This window comes from Mustela putorius, unplaced genomic scaffold (assembly GCF_011764305.1).
Source record: "Mustela putorius furo isolate JIRA1106 unplaced genomic scaffold, ASM1176430v1.1 tig00003836_pilon_pilon_pilon, whole genome shotgun sequence".
In the NCBI taxonomy this organism is placed as follows: domain Eukaryota; kingdom Metazoa; phylum Chordata; class Mammalia; order Carnivora; family Mustelidae; genus Mustela; species Mustela putorius.
Window position 1 is genome coordinate 13,818,201 of NW_025421989.1, and position 22,947 is coordinate 13,841,147.

Genomic DNA, 22,947 nt, shown 5'->3' on the forward strand with positions numbered 1-22,947 from the left:
AGCTGAAGGCAGATGCTTAACCGACTGAGCCACCCAGGCACCTTGCTACTGTTTTTCTTGATAAACGTAAGAAACCATATCAGGAAAATCCTTATGTATAAATCACAACAATGGAAAGGTGAGGTTTAAATTACCCAGCTGACTTCCTTAGTTCTTAACACATTTTAACATGTACAGAAAAATTTAAGAAATATGGGTACCCTGCACATGCACCCTCATAAGTCCTTAGTGACTGATTTCAACTGGCTGATGTCTTTTATGTCTTTTATGATATATGTATATCATAAAAGGCTGATATCTGTTATTATATATATATATATATATATATCCCCTAAATGAAGGAATACTGATCTTCAAGCAATACTCTTGAGAAATGTTTCTATATTTATTTCAAGGTGGAATCATAATGAAAAGATGTCTTTGTTAGACTCCTGAGCCACTCCAGGTGAGGCTGGGGCATACTCAGCTCGAGGATGGGTTTCTAAAGAGGCCGGTGCAGGGAAGCTGTGTTGGAGTTGAAATTTTTCACCCAGAGGAACTAGACGCCAAGATGAGGAAAGCTAAAAACCATAATGGAGTTCTGAGGTCCAAGAAGCGAGAAGGAAAACCAGAAGGTCATTAAAACCAAAGGGGCCCAACTTGGGTCTCAGAACCAGAGAACAAGGCCAGAGGTCCAGGCCTGGAGGAGCAAGAGCCCAGGTGTCTGTGAGATAAAATAGGAACATGCAAACCTCAAGCCAAGCTCTTTATCACGGCTGCTAAAGAGGTCAGCGTTCTTATTGGCTGACTATTCCAAGGCATCCGGCAAGCTGAGAACCAGCCTGTGGGGTGGAATTCTGAACACAGAAAGGGGCTGGCCCCTCATGCTGCTGGGTCTCAGGCTCCCCCATCCTCTATCATTTACCTTTCTCTGACCTTGCCCCTTGTGCCCTAGCAAGGAGTCCTGACCAGACTCAGCCCCTGGCTTCCTTAGTCTGATGGGCTGAGGTGCTGTGGATTCTTTCTCCTGTCCATATGGTTTCCTTAGACATATTCCTTAACCCCCCATAAGGAATTCCCCCCAAATAGTTAAGGGAACTATGCATACTATAAGGGAACCAAGGTGCTATAACAAGGAGACCCTCCAAATTCAGTGGCTTAAAAAAACCCAAGAAGTTTCTTTTCCTCTCAGTATTAGTCCAGAGTAAAGGGTTCTAGATTCATGGGCAGCTCTGCCTCCTTGAGTCATTCAGGGACTCAGATCTTTCCACCCTGTAGCTCTCCAAACCCCTAGGGTAAGGGTTCTTTAACCCATGGATAGAATTCAGAAGGTTCATGAACTAGAATGGGGGGGAATCACCATTACTTTAACTAAGCTGGTATTAATTTTCTACTGCTGCTGGAACAAATTATCATAAACGTAGTGGCTTGAAACAACAAATCTATCCTCTTGCAGTTTAGGAAGTTAGAAATCCTACATCAGTTTCACTGGGCTAAAGTCCAGGTGTCAGCTGGGCTGTGTTTTCTTCTGGAAGCTCTAGAGGAAGGTCATTTCCCTGCCTTTTTCTGTATCTAGAGGCCACCTGCATCCCTTGCCCTGTGGCTCCTTCTCCCATTTCAAAGTCTGCAGCACAGCCCCCAACACCGCACTGTCTTCTCCTCTTCTGTTTTTGGGCCACCTCTTACTGCCCTCTTGTAAGGACACTTGTAACTACATTTAGGGCTCATCTGAACAACCCAGAATGATCTCACCATGTCAATACCCTAACTCAATCTCATCTGCTGTGAAATCCCTTTTACCATGTAGGGCTATGGTTATAGGCACTGAAGACTAGAACATGGATATCCTGGGCCACTACTGAGTCCACCCTAAATCTCTAATTGAAACTTAGCTTCCCTTACATTATGAATGCACACAACAAACCACAGTAGTATCAGCAGTACCTGGAACTCTGTTGCCAGTAGAGACCACACGTACTTTTCACATCTTGATAGAGTTATTGCAGAGATCTTGAATTTATGGAGGTCATTAGACCCACTATGAGATCTTGTTAGCATTACTTACAATGTGTATATAGTACTATTTCACATATCCGGTTTTGTAAAGAATATTTTATACAAATGGCTTTTCAATCTTATGTAGTTTTACTTCATACATTTAGAACTTGAATCTGAGGGGCGCCTGGGTGGCTCAGTGGGTTAAGCCTCTGCCTTCGGCTCAGGTCATGATCTCAGGGTCCTGGGATAGAGCCCTGCATCAGGCTCTCTACTTAGCAGGGAGCCTGCTTTCCTCTCACTCTCTCTGCCTGCCTCTCTGCCTACTTGTGATCTTTCTCTCTCTCAAATAAATGAATAAAATCTTAAAAAAAAAAAAAAAACTTGAATCTGAGGGGCGCCTGGGTGGCCTGCCTCAGAATCCTCTGAAGGGCTTGTTAAAACATGGGCTGTGGGCCCCACCACCAGAGATTCTGTTTCACTAGGCGGGGAGTGGGGCCTGAGAATTTGCATTTCTTTTTATTTTTTAAAGTTTTTTTAAAGATTTTATTTATTTATTTGACAGACAGAGATCACACGTAGACAGAGAGGCAGACAGAGAGAGGGGGAAGCAGGCTTCCCGCTGAGCAGAGAGCCCCACATGGGGCTCGATCCCAGGACCCTGCGATCATGACCTGAGGCTTAACCCACTGAGCCACCCAGGCGCCCCAGAATTTGCGTTTCTTACACGCTCTCAGATGATAATGATGCTCTGAGAACCACTAGTCTAGAGCACAGTGACATGGCCACAAAAAACCACAAGGGATGCTAGGTAATGTATAGCCAGGCAGGCATGTTTTGTGGCTGAACAGAGGGACTCAAATGGAACAACACCGGTAGGTATTCAATGTGTGTGTCTGGCAACAACTGTTTTACTGTGGAAAAAGGCGAGGAATGGGGCGCCTGGGTGGCTCAGCTGGTTAAGCATCTGCCTTCCTCAGGTCATGATCTCAGGGTCCTGGGATTGAGCCCCGCATCGGGCTCTCTGCTCAGCAGGGGAGCCTGCTTCCCCCTCTCTCTCTGCCTGCCTCTCTGCCTACTTGTGATTTCTCCCTCTGTCAAATAAATAAAAATCTTTTTTAAAAAAGGGTGAGAGGATTGATACTGATGATCAGCTATTAGCCTCCGCTGCCTCCACTACAATCCCCTTCTAGAGTTTGATCTCTGGCCCTGAGCTGACTCTCCCATGAGCTACGTAGAAATCTTTCCCAGACACAGATGCCCCAGGTGAGGGAAGAGGTGACCAAGTAAAGGGAAAGTTGTCCTTGTCCCGTTCTGAGAACTCTGTATGGTTGGGAATATCCAGGAACATCTCCCTTGAGGCGTCCTGGGTGCATACGTATTCTCTGTGCTATGGCCCAAAATTGGTGTGAAAACACAGCTCTGGATGCCAGATTCAGTTATTCTCATTGAGCGCCATGCCTGCATAGCTCCAGAGGGAACCTAGAACCCCACACTGCTGTCCTGAACATGGGAAACCTCAGGAATGAGCTAGTACAACAAAACAGTACAGACGAACGGTTGTAGGCCACCAAGAAGACAGTCTAACATAACCATGTTGGTTAATGTCACAGTGGAGAGGATGCCACCATCCCCAAGTAAAGAGCTAACCTGAAGCTCTTCTTCACCGTAAGAAGAAGGTGACTTTTGATAGGTTCTATAATCAAATTGGAGCTTCTCTTCAACAGCCCATGCAATGCCCAGGCCACATGGGATGCAGCCTGATCATCTGTCTTTAGTCGCTGTGCTGAGTGGCTTGGTACAGTACACAGGTCTCCAGGGACATCAACGGGCAAGGATTACAATGGGAATTTGAGATACTTAAAAACCTCCTTCGCCTTTGCATTGCCATTTGTCAAATGAAGATTGCATCGTCCATCCTGGACAAGAAACAGTTTGGCGGATCACAAGGGGCATGGCTTCTGGGGTCAAACTCCTGCGTTCGCACGCTTGCAACCTGGGAGAATGGCTGCATCTCCTTGACAAGGAGGCCTCAGTTTCTTCATCCATCAAGTGGGGATGCTTATACCAGCCTTACAGCATATGGGCGGAGGCTTAAATTTCACTGGTGAAAAGGTCTAGCCCAGTGCCCAACCCGCTGTAGACACTCAACAAATTGCTGGTGCCTTGCCCAGTGCCCCCCACCCCCACCCCCACCTCCCCGCCACCCTCCTGCTCCTGTAAATGTCTTGCTTGGTGAGAATGTGGGTAGACCAGGAATAAGAAACTACTGAAATCTGCAGCAAAATAAAAGATGTATTTAGAGCCGCAAAGGGTTGGCTATGACAAGAATAGTCTGCATATGGGAATTAAGCCTCAAAAGATGGGGAAAAAAAGAGAGAACTTGGGCTGTATTTTAAAAAAGACATGCTTACTAAGGAGGAAAAATACATTTTTCTTCACCCCCACCCCGCCATGCAGGTTCTTTTTCTCAAGGACTTCCACAAGGAGGGGAAAGCTGAGGTTCTTCGAAGTAAAGGCTGGAGTTCTCAATGCTCCTTTTCTCAAACCAGTTCTCATAGCTGGGCGTTGTTAGAGAAACTTCATGGACTGTAATTGTGATTTCAAGAATCACTGTACCAAGAGCCCTTAAACCACTAATGGAGAGAAATTTGGGTCTTTTCGTACATCCTGCTATTTCCTTTCAGATCATTAAAGTTTTCCTTATAGGAATGGCAAGCAGTTATTTTGATTCCCGTTGCAATGGCTCTGGACCAAGGGCGAGAAAGCATTCCTCTGTTTGCGGCCCGGCTAGAAATCCCCAGTCGTACAAGAAAGGAATCTTCCCCCAATAACCTCCTTCAGCCGCCGATGCTGGACCTGATTAATTCAGGAGGGCAGCGTCCAGGAAAATGCTTTTCATTCCAGCTAAGCTCTTTCTGGCTCTGTCTCTTTTCCTTCCTCGATTCAAGGAGTCTGAAGATGCACTTTCTAAAACATCCTAGCCTCTTACACAGGACGGGAACATTCAGTCCCACAAAAGGAAGACAGAAATGATTCCCTCTGGATAGCTTTTGACTCCAGGGATTTCTATTTCTGTCTTTCGGTGTCTTCAGAAGGTGAAGACAATTCTGATTTTTATGGCATTGGAAACACTTAGGGCAGACAACGACAATGGCCAAGAAACATGTCTGGGGCAAGACCACTGTGGGTCTATATATCTCTCCTCCTCTCCCCCTTCGGCACCCCATTTGAGTGATAACACGCCCTCGGTGCTGAGCAAAGCAGGTTGATTTCATCCATTCCGCTCTCAGTGTTCTTCTTATGAGGAGAGCAAGACTGTAAAATGATGGAGAGGATAGTAAATTTTTGTTATTTATTGGCAGGACTTTCTATGCCCTTTGCTAAAAGCTCTCAGTGGGAGAAGCAGCGGCAAGGAGGGAAGTATTTCTTTAGCATAGTTGTCATTTTTCAGTGAATGGAATGTAGTTACAAAGGTCATAAATGCTGCCTCTACGTCGTCACAGAGTAGTATCACCGCGAGTGCCGATATTTCATACTGAAGTTAAAATCAATTAATTCATTAAAATTTCCTGGTGTTGGTGAAGCGGCTAAAACGGGGCTACCCGCAGTTCAGGGGTATCGTAATTGTAGTATCCGCAATCCTCAGGGCTTGTTTCAAAATTAAGCACCCTGAGGATGTCAAGAGGTAGCACGTGCTTCCCAAATTATTGAAAACTGGTTTCATATCTGGCTGTAAAAATACAAATCGGCCTCTTTCACTGTGTGTCGGCTCAGAAAGCAGCTGCTTATGATATAAAAAATACCACGGCTGGCTGGTTTACAGCATCCAGTAGAAATACAGGGGTATTTTATGCATCTGAAGAAAACCATGAATTGGAACAAGGCAAGTTAGAAGAAAAAGCAGGAGTTCAGATTTTAGTGAGTGTCACAAAACACATCCCAGATAGCGGATCTGAGCTCTGGGCGGCTTCTCTGGCAGAAGCTGCTCTCCCTCTCCAAGTCCGCCCCCACTTCAACATGTGGGATCCCCCAAGGCCACCATCGCCCCAAAAGAATTCATCTTCTCCAACAGATATTGGGGCTGGTGGGAGAAAGGAAGCACTGCTGTTGTCTACAGAATTAAAATCAGGGAAATCTGTCTACAATCCTATTACTGAAAGGCACTGAGGCATTATCTAGTAGAAACACCCTTCGTGTGCGTAAGTACCAAGACGAAATTCCCCAAACGAGGGGTACTGCCAACACCAGTGTCAGAAAAGTCCCTTATCTTATAAGGTGAGCCATTTCATTTCAGGGCATTAGACTATTTGTATACGAGGCTACCATTTAATTCCCTGTAACTTTACTGCATTGGCTGTAGCCCCGTTTTCTCCAGCTCCACATAATTAATGAGCTATCTGTACACTGCCTCATTCCACGGGGGATTTGAGGCAGCTTACGACAAATAAAATGCACATGGCAGAGCCAAAAAAAATAAAGAGGTGGGAGAACCCAGTAGAGAGAGGAGAGTTGGAAAATCATACACCCCGGAGACAGATTCAAACCAGAACTGCTTTTTAGTGGGTCTTTTAGAGTTGTTAGAGGCAGCCTCCAAAGTGACTCTGTACTTCCTAACAATCAAAGGGAAGAGCCACTGGGATAGTTTCCACGAGAGCAGGGATACGTGTGTGTTCTGTTCCCTGCTCTGCCCCAAACCTGCTGGTGCTTGGAGCCTAACAGGTGCTCAGTCGTTCTATGTTGGATAACGCTGAGAGAGGAAAGCACGTTCAACTACGAGATTCGGAGCGCTGGTGAGATCAAAAAGAAGGAAGTGTTCAGAAGAAGCAATTCCCAGAAATAAAACTTAAGAAAAAGTTCCTCTGAGCCCTCAAACAGGACAGAATTTAACAGTGGATGACGCCCTTGACAATTTCCCTGCAGTGGGTCAAAGTATGAATTTCCTCTGCTATTTTCTGTAATGATACTCCGTGTGGGCAGAGAGGAGAAAGTCCGCGTGCTGTTCAGTAAAAAGGATTTCGACAAGAGGGCAGACAATGCAATGCAAGGAAGCCTAAAAAGTGTCAGCTCAAAGCTTTTCAGAGGTCCATTTGTATACCCCCAAGGGTTTTGCTTTCTGTGTGAGACAGAGATTCAATATCCACTCCACAAACCCTATCATTGTGGGTGCCGAATTTACTAGAAGACGGGGATGGGGATAAAGAAGGCATGGAAAGGCCTTGAAACCCTCCCTACCCAAAGCGCCTATGAACCAGCAGCTCTGGGGGCACCTTGGGGGCTTGTTGGGAATTCAGAATTTCAGCCTCCAACCCAGGACTCCTCCGCTGGAATTTGCATGTTAACAAGGTTCCCAGGTTCATACATAGAAGAGTTTGAGAAGTGCCTCTTTAAGTGGATTATTGTTATAGTCAGAGAGATACAGATCCTTTATGAAGTAAAATGTAAAATTTGCATAACATTTAAAGACAACAGGAGAAACTTCAAAGGAGTTTCTCACCAGAGACTGGCAGCCCAGGCTACACCACTGGGGGGTTGGGTGGAGGGGGTGAGGTGGGGGGGGGGTGTTGGCGCTGAGGGACTGTTCTGTCCTTAGAGGAAAATGGGACTGCTGGCCAAGCATGGCTCTCATTTTGTTGCAAAGGAAAATCTAAACTCCTCAACTAGTTAAAGATAGCTCCAAAATCCTCATCCCTATGCCCTTGAGGTTTTTTTCTTTTTGATCGAATGCAACAACGTGTCTTTACTCATTCTTCATATCATAGGGTTAATGACAGCGGTGGCCTGACAAACCTACTCTCCAGAAAACAAAAAGTCCTGATTTCTAGCATTTGCCAATTACCATGGTGTAAATACTCCCACCATGGCCCATTTCCAGCTACCAAGGGTTTAGTCAGCAGCCCCCAGATTCCTGACTATTTAGCAATTTCTAGAAGGCAGTACCACCGGCCGGCTCCAGAATACCATTAGTTCCAGACACTTTTCGGCCCTGCTGCCCATCTCAGATCCTTTGTAATTTGTCAGCCTGCCATGATCTGAGTGCAGTAATACAGACAGAGTCTGGCAGGTACCAAGTGCAATGGAATTAGCCTTCCCATTATACTATAATTAATGTAGGCCAAGATCACATTCAGTACTTGGCAGCCATGTATACTTCTGGCTCGTGAAGAGTTTATAATGAAGGTCTTAAGACTCCCCCGCCACCCCACCACTACACTAATGTTAGCCCACGTCCCTGTCATACAGTTTTTGTATAGTTTAATTTTTAAAAAGCACAGTATTTACATGCATTCTTACTGTCTTTTATTTTGTTCATTTTAGCCCTTCATTCTAACTTGTAGAGAAGCCTCTGACTTCTGGGTCTGTCACTGATCATGGGATTTATTTGTTTCTATTCTGCATCTTCTACATATTTGCTGGGCTTTCCTTATAAGTGTTTATTAGAGTGTTTTTAAAAAGGAGAAAAGGCTAGGGTTAAGAGCATAGGGGCCAAGGGAGAGATGCCCCAAAATGTGCCACTTGCTCCTTTCATCCACATTGGGCTCCACTCTGGGTACGGAGCCTACTCTTTTCTTCACTTTTCATCTTAAGTGTTTCTAAATAAGCTGTTTAATAATACACATGCAGATTATTTAAGCTGAAAACAATCAAGGCCCAAAAGACTCAGGAAGAAATTTTGACCTTCCCCCTAAGGGCCTTAAAGAATTTAGATAAAGGATCTGCTCCAGGAAGAGAGCTATCACCACCGATCACGACATTATAATATAAATTAGGAGTGGTGAACAGGGAGAAGTTTAACAAAGTTTGTTTGTTTAAATTCCTCTCTATGTCCTGTTGTTTCTAAATGGCCCAGCAAATATTTGTTTGTCAAATATTTACTTTACTCTTTTTCAGCTTTCTCTGAATTGCTTTCCCTGTCTTTGAAGTCCCAGGCCCCTAACCCCTTCTTCTGAGTTCGGAATGACATACATACCTCATTGTGCCTGAAATCTCATGAATTAGTAAATATGTAATCAAATTTTATTTTCTCCTGTTAATCTGCCTCATGTCAATTTAATTCTTCAATAAGCTAGAAGAATCTTGAAGGGCGGAGGAAAAAATTTTCCTCCTCAACAAGAGGAAGACCTTTACAACAGTTTTGGAGATCTAGCTCAAAATTGACATTCAAGACCAGACATGAATTTACATATCTATTCTATCATCCAGACCACACTCTTAGCTTCTCATCCACAAAATTATCATGGCAGTCCTGTTAAATGGCTTGCTGAGATTCAGATATACTATATCTAAGGGATTCTTCTTGTGGGCAGTTTTAATGACACTATCCAAAAAGAAGAAAGGATGACTGAGTTTGGATTTGGAAGGACTTCTTAATAATCATCACTTTTCATCTGAAGTGCTCCTACATAAGCTATTTAATAATACACATAACTTTTCCAAGGACTCGAATGGTATTTCACTCATAACTGGAAGGTTTCACTGATACAGAAAACCAAGCAATCTGGGAGGGGAGGGGCTTGATCTTGGAATTAGACTCAGTTGCTGGTTTGGATGGGCAACCGGGGGCAGTTTGAGTGATGGGAAGAAGTTCTGACCAATCCATGGAACGTGGTGGGTGGAGAGTATAAGTCTTCACAGTGCTCTGGTAAAAGCAATTGGTGTCACACGGAGGTCTCTCAAGAGATAACAGAGAACAGAAGTGACAAGTAAGTATTACCAAGGAGAAGGTTCTGTACAATGACCTGAGGAGACTGGTATCAGGATCTCCTGTCCCCAAGTTGCAAACAGGTCCAAGAATAGATTCCAATATCTGAATTAGGGATGGGTGGTGTAAAGAAGGGCCCAGGGCCCAGAACTGAAGGATAAGGCCAAGGTCAGAGTGGGGATGATAATCCATAAAATATGATGGTGTACTAAAGCACTGAACTAGGTCCAAAGCACTGAACTAGTAGGACCTCTCTCACCAAAGTCACCTCCTGCCCCAGAGCCTGGGGTGGGCTGAACTTTCAAGGGGATATCAGATGAGTCCCAACTATGGGGAAAGGGAGGATGAAAAGGCAGAGAGCTAGCAATACTGCAATTTCCATTTTTGTAAAAGTAGGCTCCGTACCCACAGTGGAGTCCAATGCAGGACTCGTACTTATGACCCTGAGATCAAGACCTCAGCTGAGATCAAGAGTCAGTCTCTTAACCTACTGAGCCACCCAAGTGCCCCTGAAATATTTTATTTGTGAGAAGCATAGTATAATGCCAATTCAAATAATTAGACTCCAGAGTCAGACTCCCTAGCTCAAATCCTAGATCTGCCATCAACTAGCAATGTTTCTTGTTGGGCAGATTACTTAACTTCTCTGTCTCTGCTTCCTCATCTGAAAAGTGAAGACAGTATTAATACTTATCTCATAAGGCTGCTGTGAGGAATTGGTGAATCGAATGAAAGCACTCAGAACCTGAACCTGGCATCTAGTAGGTACTATAGACACATCTGCTACTAGTAGCATTTATTTGCCTTTTCTAGTTGGAAAATCTGGATATGTGCCAATCTCTAGCATTTCTTCCTTTCTCTATCATTTTCCTGGTAACTACCAGCTGCTCTGTTGCATGTTCTTTTAATGACCCCAGATATAATTTGCCCAGGATTAGAGATTTTTAACTTGTTTAAAGCAGACAGGGGCTATTAAAATATTATTTAATATCTCTTTGCTCCCTTTTTTCTGTGCTTTTAGTGGTTTAATAACACTTCCTTTTTTTAGTGAAATGTAGTTGACTTACAATATTGTGTTAGTTTCAAGTTCATCTTCACTCCCTTGTTAACCAGGTAAGGGCCCACATGACATCACTGTTGAAGTCTCACAGAAGAATCTGTCTTTTCTCTCATTCTGTTGTAAGATGATGATGATGATGATGATTCTTCTTCTTCTTCTTCTTTAATATTTTCTTTATTTGTTTGAGAGAGAAAGAGATAGCGAGGCGAGAGAGAACACAAGCATGGAGGAGAGGAAGAAGCAGGTTCCCTGTGAGTAGGGAGCCCGATGTAGGGCTCGATCCCAAGACCTTGAGATCATGACCTGAGCCAAAGGCAGACGCTTAACTGACTGAGCCTCCCAGGTGCCCTGTAAGATTATTTTTCTTGATGAAAACTACAGAGGCAAAATAAATTTGAGATTTCAGAGAGGTAGTCAATAAGATTTCAGGCCAAAATAACCTCTTGAAGTAGCAGAAAGTGGCCTTGAGAGGCAGTTAGAAGATCTGGCTTTGAGTCTTGCTTTCTGAATGAACAATGTGAGTGTGGCAAATAGTGTGCCCTCTCTGCCTCTCTGGCTCCTGAGTCCTCATTGTGTGTGTGAGAGAAAGAGATATAGATATATATACATATATAGAGAGAGAGAGATAGAGAGAGTATTGGATGAGATAGCCTCCGTGCCTGCTGTGTCCACTATGGTAGTCACTCACCAGCTGTGGCTACTGAAAGCTTGAAATGCGGCAAGTCCAAATTGGGATATGTGGGATGTATACAACATATTCTGCATTTTGAAGACTTGTGGCAAAAATATTATGAAATATCTCACTAATGTTTCTATCTTTACACATTGAAAGGTGAATATCATATATATCATGTTAAATATGTTATTATAATTATATTCACCTGGTTTTTGTTTTTTTGATGTGGATACTGGGAACATTTTTTTATTTATGCATATAGCTCACTTTAGACTTCCTTTGGACAGCACTGCTCTATAAGATTCTGTTTAGCTTGCATTGGTGGTGTTTTCCAAAGTCGGGGATGACAATCAATAAGATTAGGTATGAATAGCACGATTTCTAGTGCCATTCTTGGCTGATTCCCCTTCTTCTCCCTAGCACCAGCTGGTGAGAATGGCCCGGAAATTTCCTGAAGGTGAATTATTAAACACAGTGTAGAAAAATCACCACGTCTTTTTCACTGAACAGAAATGTCAGCTGTTCATTACTATAACTCATTCCTGCCCCAACTTTCAAAAGAATGTAGCAAAGGTATTTATAACTTAACTTCTCAGTAAGGAATTATTCAAATTACTTGAAAAATATCACAGTTTATATCCTGAGTTTCATTGTGTATCACTTATGTGAAGTTGAAAAATTTGAACTCTGATTTTAGGAGACTGAAAGCATTACAATGGCAAAAAAAATTTCATTCCCAAACCAGTGAAGAAATGAGTGGAGGGGATTAGGAAATCAAACTAATGAACAAGACTGAGAATAAACATGAGAAGGAGGACAAGAGCACATGAATGAGAAAGAAACTACATTTAAAAAGCATTAAATACCAATTTCAAATGAAATTAAAAATATACTCAAAATAATTCCGACTGGCACAGACCTCATTAAACATAAGACAACAGGCCTAAAACGGAGTCACTTATGCTAAGCCCCAAGTCACCAAACCAAGACTTAACCTGATTATAGTTTTAACCTGTTACAGAAAAAGAACCCTCAACAAGTCAATCAGGAATTTCCTGGTCAGCACAAGGTAGATAATCTGCCTGATGGACCCTTGTCCCCTAAAGGTAAGTGACCTTGCCACAACAGTCTGCTTTTTGCCTAGCATAACTTCCTTGTTTCTGCTCCCTTTTGCCTATAACAGTCTTTCATTTTATAAAGCTTCCTGAAGTGCCTTTCTCTCTGCTAGATAGATACTGCATGATTCATGACTCATTGAATAAAGCCAATAAAATCTTTAAAATTTACTTCGATGAATTTCGTTTTTCAACAATATGGATTCTCGGGGGATTAATCCAATAACAATGATTTATAGTCCCAAAGAAATAATATGTCAAAATGAGAAATCCCACAGTCAACTTCCATGCCTGATGTCACAGGACTTAAGACTTTGGGTTTATCAGTGACATTATGGATATGAAATCAAGATGTTTTACTTCCTGACTCTTAAGAGAATAAATGCTTTTTCCTTAATTTACTCTAAGTCTACAGCCAAAATTTGTTTGGTCCAGACCATGATAAATAAAGTGGGACTATATTATAAAGAAATGACATTTCCAAGAAGAGAGAAATAAAAACAACACACATGCACGTGCACACGCTTTAAAAAAAAAAAAAATCTAGGCATTAGAAATAGTCTACAACGAACCTATAAGTTTCTATTAAATCACCATCTTGACAACCAAATTTATGCACTTAAATGTGTAACAGACATTACATACCATTTGGGACTACTTTCACCCCTGTAGCTATGAATGATGAGTGTGCGGGGGAAAATAACACTGTGGCAGCCAGTAATATATAGGTTTGGATCATAAAACAAAATATCAAAACAATTTCTTGGTTTTCCCAAATAGAAGGCATTTTGGTTTTGCTTCTGGGTTGGGGTGAGAGTTCAAATAGGGAAAGGAATAGAACTAGGAAGGAAGGGCCCCGAGATGGACCTTTTCAGCTTGAAAATATTGCCTTGAGCAGCTTCAGGTCTTGCACATAAAATAAAATGATTACACTCTTTTAATTGACAGACACTTGGCGAAGGTTGTCTTGCTTTCTGGATTCAGATTCAATAAAGTCTTCCTGAGGAGCTGCAATCCTCTGAACACTCAGCACATTAAATGTCAGCCAGCCCCTCCAACTTGCTGGGCTCAAATCATAGAAGTTTCATTTGCTAGAGGTCAGAGCACACAGATCAGCAGGGGCCTTGGGGGGGAAAGTATTCTGGGTCCCATTTATCATTTGAGGGCTGTTTGCCTTGCATTATTTGCATGGGTGGCTATCTCTGCCATAAAACCTGTTTTGTTTGCTTTCTAGAATCACTTCATCACTAGTTGCAAATATTACAATGCATTTTGTGTGGTTAGGATATTGTCCTAGGAACAGGAGCAATAAAGAGAAAGGAGACAGAGTATCAGCATCTAAGAAGCTTATATCGTGGTTGGGGAGAGAATCAGTCGAGGGCCAAAAGAACACAAAAAGTAATGTAAGTGTGGCAGAAGGCCAGACTTGAATTTCGGGGGATTTGGATGTGAATGGGCATGATCAGCACACCGGTTGGTTGTATGTGCAGCTGCTTTTAAAACGTCCCTCCCAAACAAGACAGCAAATGCCAGGAATAACACCCTTTTACCAGTAACAAAGCATAAGGGAATACTGATCTGAGTAAAATCCAACAGTTACACTGTCTCTAACCCAGCCCTAAGGAAACACTGCTTGAATTCTAGGAAGAACAAAAGCTATAAGTAAACATTTACTTTCACTAGAACTGTAGAACACTGGAGAAAGAACATGCTTTGAAACCCTTCTAACAGAGCGTAATAACTGGGGACCAGGTCATCACTGCTATTCTCCAAATATTTCCTCCTCTCCGTGTTCCGAGCACATAAGTTAGAATCCATTTCTTGGCCCGCTTGTGTTTGGGTGAGCCTGGTGGTTAATTTCGGCACATGGCTGGATCTATGGAAGTGGGCACAAAGTATCAAGATCTGTGATTCTCATGTTGACACCCACCAAAAAGCATCCACCATGGAGGAGTGCTGACCAGCCATGTAGACAAAATGACAGCATCATTTTGTTAGCGGATGGCATCCAGACTTTGCCATGGGCCACCACAGAATTGGCACGAGGGAAACAACAGAGTAACCTCAGGGGCAGAGATGGAGGTCCCACATGGGCCCAACAGGAACCCAATACTGCCACCTCAGGACGTCCAGCCTGTTAGCACAACAGACCAATGCTGTGCCTCCAATATGGTACGTCTCCTTGAGGAGACTGATGGGCCACTTCCTAACAACTGACTTCATTTGGGTCATCTCCACCTTGGAAAATCCAGCAGCTCATTTGCACAGAAATAGGTATTCATTCCACATCAAGGTTTGCCTTTTACGTCTGCAGAGCCTCAGCCAGCTCTACTATCCAAGGGTTTTACAAACTGCCTGATGTGCGAAAATACAATCCTATATCACACAGCACCTGACCAGGATGCTTCATTTCACAGCGCTGAAGGTAAGGGAGTGAGCCCGTGATCACGGGACCCACTGCCTGCATTACATACTGTACTGTGCCAAAAGCAACCAGCCACCACAGAGCGATGAGATTACCTGCTAAAGGTACAGCAGAAGTGCCTGCTCAGAGGCAAGACTCTGTGGAGACGGAATGCCACCCTCTAGGATTAGGTGTGCACACTGATTCAGAGACCTCTGTGAGGTCCTGTACATGGGTCCCGGAACCAAGAAGTGGAAGTAGGAGGGATCTCACCTGCCATTATTCCCAGTGACCTACTCGGGGGGGGGGGGGGATTTGGTGCTTTCCATTCCTCTGCCTTTGGGTTCTGCTTGATTAGGATGTCCCAAAGGGCCACACTCTTGCCACACAAGACCCCTTCAGAGGACACGGCAAGAGGCCACATGGACACTCTGTGCTTCCTGTGTCTTGGGCTCAGCAGGCAAACAGAGGAGTTGCCATCTTACTGGGGTGATTGACCCTGTTCAGTAGGAAGAGGTAAAGCCACTTTCACATGGCAGGGGTGGGGAGTGGGGGTTAGGGAAGAATGTACATGAAACCCAAGTGATCTGCTTGGGCACTGGTACTCCTTCGTCCAAAGGAAACTGAGGATGGATGAGTGCATCAACCTCAGTCTGTGAAAGGCTCAGATGCCTCGGGAATGAGGGCTTAGGTCACATCACTGGGCAAACCACTGAGACCAGCAGTGAGACAGTGGCTGAGCTTAAAGGGAATTTAGAGACCGCAGTGGAAGAGGATGACGACAAGGACCATTTGCAGCCCCAAGTCCGACTGCAGAAACAGGGGCCATAGTTCATCACATTAAACTCCCTATTCCAAGCTTTCTCTTCAGAAGACCTGCAGGAACCCCTGACTAACTGCTCCCTGAAACTGTATGGAGAGGTAAATTTGTGTCAGCCATGGCCATGGAAACATAGTCCTTGATTACTCAGAATCATTTCTCCATCAACCCCATCCACATCCCTTCCATCAGGATTACAGAGACTTGGCTCTGACCCGAGGTCCTCGTGGTCAAGCACATCAAGTACCTGTCTTCCATACATCTCCACTCCTACCCCCATAGAAATGAGTTCTGACCTCCTAATATGTTTTGCCTCAGTCTCCTTAATATCCCCTTGGGCAGACCATTGTTCTCTTGCTATCTACCTTAGCTCTCTAGGCTTTTTTTTTTTTTCTAATGATTCTCTTCATCACTGTGCCTATTTTGTTCCAAATAATTATGATTGTGGAAAACATACATGGAGTTAAAGCTGTCTATACTGTATTCAGAGTCAGGAGAGCTCGCTACTTAGTAGGCATTATTGGTTACTTAGATTCACTTAGAACAGCGAGGGACTGGGAGTGCCATACATACTTTTCAAGCCTGAACGTACATGTCCTTTATTATATTCACAAGTTCCCAATATCAGAGCGAGGATCCACCTTTGTTCCAGTTTATCTTCGGGTTTCAACCTAACACCCACCCAGGGGCACGGGAAACAACCACATGGCCACTGCCATGTGTAGATCGTCTTGCATACATGGCAGTGACATATGGGCCAGAGCCCACGTTCCCCTAGCTGACCCTCTTTGTGGCCATTTGTGACGCTTGCCACCTGCTCCCAGACAGAAACCGTATCTAAGTGTATATTTTTATCAAGGAAGGGGATATTTACCTGGATCACCCTTCAAGGAAGTGAAGCAGTTTCTCGTGGTATTGCTCCAATTTTAGGTCTAAATGCTAAGGCTAATTCTCCCTGAATTAGGTCCCTGAGGCACCACACCTGCTTGCCTCCCGAGAACTAGAGAAAAGGCACTGGCCATCCAAATTCCATGCAACTCACCAGCACGTTGGTGAAGAGGTGTTCAGTGGCCTTGGTGTTGGACATGGGGGAGCACTCAACAGGAAGCTCTGCTACAGGATATGATGCTAGAGTCTGAAAAGAGGGAAGAGACAAAACAATGAGGAAATAAGGAGACAGCTCAGAACAGGGGGCAGACCCCAACAAGAACAGAGCACGCATTCTTTTTCAAATGCATAAGAACTTTTGCCAAAATTTACCATCCACCCGTTCAGTTCATCAGTTTCCACCAATTTCAAAGGATGGAAATCATTCAGAATCTGATCTCTGATCACAGTGATCTTAAGCTAGAAATTAGTAACAAAAAGACTACTAGAAAGTTCACAAGTGACTGAATATTAAGCGATGCACTTCTAAATAATCCATGAGACAAAGAAGACATCACAATGGAAATAATAAAACATTTCAAACTAATGATAAGGAAAGACAAGCATATTGACACCGACGGGTGCGGCTGGGGCAGTGGATAGAGGGGATGTCATGGCTTTAAACGCACGTAATATGAAAGATGGACTGAAAATCAATGATCATGTTTCCATTTCAGAGTTAAAGAATAACAAATCAAATCCAGAGAAAGTAAAAGGAAGGAAATACTAAAGCTGAAAAAGAAATCAGTGAACAGAAAATAATAGCGCCTAATCTACAAAGCCAAAAGTTGGTTCTTTGAAAAGATTAACACAATTGATGCACTGGAAGGTACCAAGCAGCCTTCCAAGCCTGGCGGGGTGGGGGCGGGGGGCAGTGGGCAGAGAAGAACATCAAAGTTTGGGTAATGCTAAGCTCACAAAAGGGAGAGGAATGAATACTGAATTGGGCCCAAACTAGTCTGTCAGCGCATGTTAGGGGCTAACTTGTGTGGTTAGGCAGGGTGTGGTCCATAGGTGGTCAGCCAGCTCCACATAGTCAGGTGTGAACAGGACATCAGCAGCCAGCAAGGAATCAGCTCCTGAGCTGAACAAGGAGAAGCAGAATCTGTGGGGGTGTCTGTAGCAACCGACTGCCCGCCCCCACCCCCCGCATCTCTGCTTGGGAAGTCTGGGGTTTTTTGGTGTATGAATATTTATTATTGTCACGTTATCACCATCAAAATTTACAATCTTGGTCTTTCCTTCTTTCCTTTGACTAAAGCCAAAAGAGAGAAACTGGCTACTTTGATAACCTTAAAGCAAATTCTAGGAATGTCACTGACAGCCTGACCTTTGCAACCAAATCCAACAACCAGAACCTCATTGTTTTCCTCAGTAAAATTCAAGCAACCATCATTGGGTACAAAAGCTGTGATTTTTTGGCCATTCTTGGTCAGCCAGACCCTGATACACTTCCTTTGAAGATTTTCTTTTTTATTTGACAGAGAGAGATCACAAGTAGGCAAAGTAGGCAAAGCAGCAGGCGGGGGGGGGGGGGGGTGGTGGTGGTGTGGAGCAGGCTCCCTGCTGAGCAGAGAGCCCCATGTGGGGTTTGATCCCAGGACCCTGAGATCTTGACCTGAGCCAAAGGCAGAGGCTTAATCCACTGAGCCACCCAGACGCCCCCCCCCCAACCCCTGATACACGTCCTGATGGCAGAATTTGGCTGTTTGGCTTCAACCCCTACTTAAAAAAAAAAAAAAAAAGTTTGACTGATTGATGAGAGTGCGTGTACAAGTAGGGATAGGGGGCAGACAGGAACAGAGGGGAAGGGAGAGGCTAACTCCAAGTGAAGGGGGAAGCCCAAGGTGGGGCTCAGTCTCACACCCCTGAGATCATGACCTGAGCTGAAATGAAAACTCAGATGCTTAAGTGGCTGAACCACCCAGGTGCCCCAGCAGAATTTCCTCTTACGTTTCATTGGCCCAGATTGGGACACGTACCCTTTAATAAGTCAATTACTGACATAGAATTGCCATGATTGGCCCAGACCAATTTAAAAAACTATTTTATTGAACCATAATATACTTAAAAATATGTATATTCCTTGATGCATTTTTACGGAGTGGGTCCACCTTTATAGCTAGCGCTAAATAAGGGCTTTTTAACCTTATTTGTGCCAGAGACTCCTTTGGCAATGTGGTGAAGCCTAGGGACCCCGTCTAGGAATGTTTTTAAACGTATAAAGTAACATGTGTAGGATTACAATGGAGTTCAGTTACTTAGAAATGACATTATTAGAATTTTAATGCATTCATTTAGGTTAATTAAGATTAATTTGGTCATTCAATAAATTTATGAGATAGTGGTATATGTGCCTCTTTATTAACACATTAAATAACAAAATCTAGTGGCACCTATAATTACTACAATAATTCTGAATTGCTGACACGTGTAAAGGATTCACCTGGTGACAAAGTCACAGGTCTTACTGATACACTAATGTTGTTTGTTGCCTACATTTATTATTGAAGGAAAAGCTACATCTCAGTTAAAGGTTAGTGGAAATACAGAAGTGGGTTTTTTTTCCCCATGCCCAGTCGCAGACACCTTAAATTCTATTTATTGACCAACTAAATGTTAATGGATCCAAGGTTAAGAACAGGTGGGCTTTAGACTCTGCAGCTGAAGTGGTCTGGAGGGTGAACAGCTGAAACCATGACCCACTGCAGCAGATGAAGGAACATGAAGCTTTGGGTCCTGCAGATCCATGCTTCCTCCATTCACTCAACGACTCTTTATCATGTACAAACTATGCATTAGGCACCATGCTATGTACAGGCATACAGTAGAGAATTAAAAGACATAATCTCTCCCCTCTATAGTTTTTAGACCAATGCAGAGGAGAGAGAATAAAGAGGGAAAGAGAGGTGAAGTGAAGATTTAGAGAGAAGGCAAACTGGCCATTCGTTCTGGAATCCAGAGGGCTGGTTCAAAGCAAAGGATGGGCAAGTCTTTAGTTGATTTTTTTACAGGTAATTGCCAAGAATTTTTCCTGAGCAAAAGCAGACTTTCAGGCGGGGACACTCTGGACTCCTGGCCAGCCCTTTTCTGGGATAGCCCTGACTGTCTTCGGTATAGTGGCTGATCCCACTTAATAGGACACTGTTCCAATGGAATACTATGCAGCCATCAAAAGAAATGAAATCTTGCCATTTGCGACAACATGGATGGAACTAGAGTGTATCATGCTTAGCGAAATAAGTCAAGCAGAGAAAGACAACTATCATATGATCTCCCTGATATGAGGAAGTGGTGATGCAACATGGGGGCTTAAGTGGGTAGAAGAAGAATCAATGAAACAAGATGGAATTGGGAGGGAGACAAACCATAAGTGACTCTTAATCTCACAAAACAAACTGATGGTTGCTGGGGGGAGGGAGGTTGGGAGAAGGGGGTGGGATTATGGACATTGGGGAGGGTATGTGCTTTGGTGAGTGCTGTGAAGTGGGTAAACCTGGTGATTCACAGACCTGTACCCCTGGGGATAAAAATATATGTTTATATGGGGCGCCTGGGTGGCTCAGTGGGTTGAGCCTCTGCCTTCGGCTCAGGTCATGATCTCAGTGTCCTGGGATCGAGTCCCACATCGGGCTCTCTGCTCAGCAGGGAGCCTGCCTCCCCCTTTCTCTCTGCCGGGCTCTCTAGAGCCTACTTGTGATCTCTGTCTGTCAAATAAATAAATAAAATCTTTAAAAAAAAAATATATATATATATATATGTTTATAAAAAATAAAAAATTTAAAATAAAAAAAAGACCTAAAAAAAAAAAATAGGACACTGTTCACTAAAGATCTCTATGACTTGCCTCGCCTTTCCACCAAAGCTTTCTGCCAAAGCCAGAAGTTCATCTTTCAGTGATTTGCCTTAAGATGCTATCTCTAACAACACATTGTATGTCCAACCAACAGCTTATGGTATCAGTGACAACACCTCAGGAGACACCATGATGCCCTGAGAAAACAAAGCTTTGTTTCTTCCTTCCTTCTTTCATTGCAAGATGTTTATTGAGCACCTGCTGGATAGTAAGCATGATGCTGGGAGCAAGGGCCACTGGATTAAAAAGACATGGCCCTACCCCCCAAACAGACAACACTCTAGTGGAAGGACACAGGCATATAAACCAGTAAAGGTCAACTGGTGTCCCAGCTGCTGGAGGAAAAGCCTCTGGGAGTTGTAGGGGGATACAAAGACTGGAGGCCAAAGTTCTTCTAGGTCTGGAGTGAGGAGGGGGGCAGGCAGAAAGGGTTTCCTAAGAAGTTGGTTCTTTTTTTTTTTTTTTTTTTTTTTTGACAGAGAGAAATCACAAGTAGTTGGAGAGGCAGGCAGAGAGAGAGAGAGAGGAGGAAGCAGGCTCCCTGCTGAGCAGAGAGCCCCATGCGGGACTCGATCCCAAGACCCTGAGATCATGACCTGAGCCGAAGGCAGCGGCTTAACCCACTGAGCCACCCAGGCGCCCAAGAAGTTGGTTCTTAAGCTTCATCTTGGAAGGGAGTGAAGAGAATGTTGCTAGATGGTCAGGAAAGAAGCGAAATTCAGGACGCCTGGGTGGCTCAGTGGCTTAAGGGTCCAACTCTTGATTTCAACTCAGGTCAGGATCTCAGGGTTCTGCGATCAAGCCCTGTGTTGGGCTCTGCGCTTGGCGGGGAGTCTGCTTGAGATTCTCTCTCTCCCTATGCCCTTTACCCTGACTCTCTCTCTCTCTCTGAAATAAATAAAATCTTAAAAGAAGAAGAAGAAGAAGAAGAAGAAGAAGAAGAAGAAGAAGAAGAAAGGGCTTTCTCAACTACACATTCCCTACCCATCATGGCGTACCTCCACCCACAGGAGCCATGAATTCCTACTCGAATCCCCAAGAAGTCTGTCCTAAAATTAGAAGCAGCCATCATTCAACCGTGCTTCCCTTATTCCCTTACTTTTTTTCAATGGTGCTTGGAAACATGTGTGCCAAACAGACATTCAGATGTCTGGGGAAAGACATGAAATCAGAACTAGGCAAACAAGCAAGAATCAGAAAGAGCCTGACAAGAGCAAGGGAAAAAATGAAGTTAGTATTTCCATGTTATATAAGGGAGCATGTATTTTTTTAAGTACTCAAATCATCATGAGTGAATCAAATTTTATATCTCCTTGTACTCGCTTACATGGTTTTAAACCTTGGCTGCAAAGGAAAATCACCAAGAGTTTTTAAAATGACCAATTCCTAGCATATACCCCAAACCATTAAACCAGTATCTTTGGGGGCAGGACACATGCATCTTTATTTTGAAAACTCCCCAAGATGTAGCCCAAGTTAAGAACCAGTGCTCTGTGATCGGGGGTCAGTAAGTCTTGTCTATAAAGGGACAGAGTGAACAAATGATACGTAAATGAATGGTGTGGCTGCGTGCCAAGAAAACTTGATTTACTGAAACCAAAATGTGAATTTCTTAGAGTTCCTAGGTGTCATGAAATATTCGTCTTTGATGCTTTTTCGGCCATTTAAAAAAACATAAAAACCATTGTGACTTGACTGGCCATACAAAAAGAAGAGGCTGGTGGATTTAGCTTGCCAGCATAGCTGCTGTTTCCTGCCATCAGAAACACGAGATACCGGAACGAGGAGAGCAAAATGGGAGGCTTCCATGGCCCCCTTGGTGCAACATCAACTTGAAAATAAAGCACATTCCCACAGGCTGAGCATTTCTATCTTCATCCCAAAATTTCCCTCTAAAACATCAAGCTTAATAGTACACACACATGGCTAAAATTGTATCACATTGCTCTTTAAAAAGATGCAGGTAAGGTAGACAAGATATACAAAAACGGGTTTTCAAAATATGATTCTATAACCCGATGCAATATCCACTTTCAAATTGCCCATCCTGCAGCCCGCTCTGCGATTTCATCAAACTGGCAGAAACAATTGGATGGGGTTGGAAAGCGATGACTTGCCAAATGTCGCTTGAGCCAGCAGGGGCTGGAAACAGCCTTGCTGACGAGGCTTCAGCTCAGTGAATGCACACGCAGCTATAACCAACCTGTTCTCAACCAAGTAATCACCTTCTCCTGGGGAGAGAGAGCGGTATTAAAAAACTGCGGAAAGACAGCACACTGCGGGGGGGGGGGGAGGAAGAAGGGGACAGAGAAAGAGAAAGAAGAGGGGGCTAGAGAGGAAATAAGTTCCCAGAAGAAGAAGAGGAGGAGGAGGAAATCACTAAAATCCCATCTGAGAAAATTGTCCAGGAGAT

General features: G+C 43.8%; 1 long non-coding RNA gene across 1 annotated transcript in view; it reads right to left on the reverse strand.

Annotated features, from left to right (window-relative positions):
• Positions 1–22,947, reverse strand: part of LOC106006497 — a 139,118-nt gene that overhangs the window by 35,972 nt on the left and 80,199 nt on the right. Inside the window, exon 2 of the long non-coding RNA XR_001180581.2 lies at positions 16,794–16,886. This is a non-coding gene — a long non-coding RNA (uncharacterized LOC106006497). The remainder of the gene's footprint in view (positions 1–16,793; positions 16,887–22,947) is intronic.